We start from the raw sequence: 1,323 nt of genomic DNA, 5'->3' as shown, positions 1-1,323 counted from the left end.
CTCGGTCTCTTTGTTGTTTTTTTGGGGGGACTTCGCAGGTTTGGGCATAACATTTGGGGGCCTAACAGTCTACACAGTGAGTTCCAGGGCAACCAGGACTGTTTAGAGAGACACTGTCTCGAATAAAGAAACAACCAATAGAAGTAGAAAGAAAAGTCACAACTGAAAGACAAGGGGGTGCCAGGCCCTGAAGAGCAGAGAGGAGCATTCTAGGCTAGGGGACAAACAAGCAAAGAGGCCTGAGGCTGGATGGTGATTTTTGGTACCTTTGGAGAGCTGAACATTAGCCAGAGTGATTTGCCTTCCATAGAACTATCAGCAAACAGGTGTCCCTCAGGATTCCCGCAATGGTCCTGCCCTCCACGAGCATGGTGAGTGATAAGTTTTGAATTCCTGGTTAATGGGACTCCACTGCTGCCGATGCAATAAACCAATCAAACTGAATTAATAAAGCCAGGTTTAATCTGAGCAAAACACTCCTGGGTGACCCTCTGGAGGGTGGGAGAGGAATCACAAGGCAATTATGTCTACTATAGGTCTTAAGTAGCCTATAGGCATGGTCTTGATCAACCCCAAAGAGGGGCTGACTTTTGGTATACTTTCTTAGGGGCGGAGTTTGAAGAGGGCGGCTCCAGGGGAGGGGCCACGGCTTGGTGCCTGAGGGTGGGGTTTGGAGAAGGTAGCTCCAGGGGGGTGCTGCTCAGGGTGTTGAGGGCGGGGTCTGGAACTGGGCTCCAAGCTGGAGATTCCAAACACCCCAGATTTATTGGGTATGTATGGACGCCGGTAGGGCATCCACCTAAGCAGTGAGTTTAAAAGACCTGATACACACTGTGTTCCTGTTTTCCTTTCCCCAGCCTGTTTATGACATCCCACAGGTCAGGTGACAATCCCAGCTCCACCTGAGCTGCCTGTGAACCCTGTCAACTGGCCAGTCTCCTCCCCCATCTGTAACACGGAAGTAAGACTGGCGGCAACACCCATGAGTCGCTGAAAGATTCTGCCATCAGTAAGTGCAAGGACGGGGGCAGAAGAGCTTGACCAGGCATAAGGCACTTACTGTCACCTGTAAGGACCAAGTTCTACCCTCAGTCCCCCACACAAAAAGCTGGGCATGGTGGTGCCCACATGCAATCCCAGCACTGGGCAAGCGGTGACAGGGCCAGTCCTTAGAACTTGCAGACCAGTAGCTGAGCCTGATCAGTGAGCTCCAGGCCCAGTGAGAGCTCCTGACTCCAAAAATAGACTGCATGGCTTCTGAAGAAGGTTGACCTGTGGCCTCCATGTGTGCAAGCATGCACACACACACACACACACACAATA

Source organism: Myodes glareolus, chromosome 3, assembly GCF_982192425.1.
Source record: "Myodes glareolus chromosome 3, mMyoGla1.1, whole genome shotgun sequence".
In the NCBI taxonomy this organism is placed as follows: Eukaryota; Metazoa; Chordata; class Mammalia; order Rodentia; family Cricetidae; genus Myodes; species Myodes glareolus.
Note: the sequence above shows the minus strand (reverse complement) of the source record.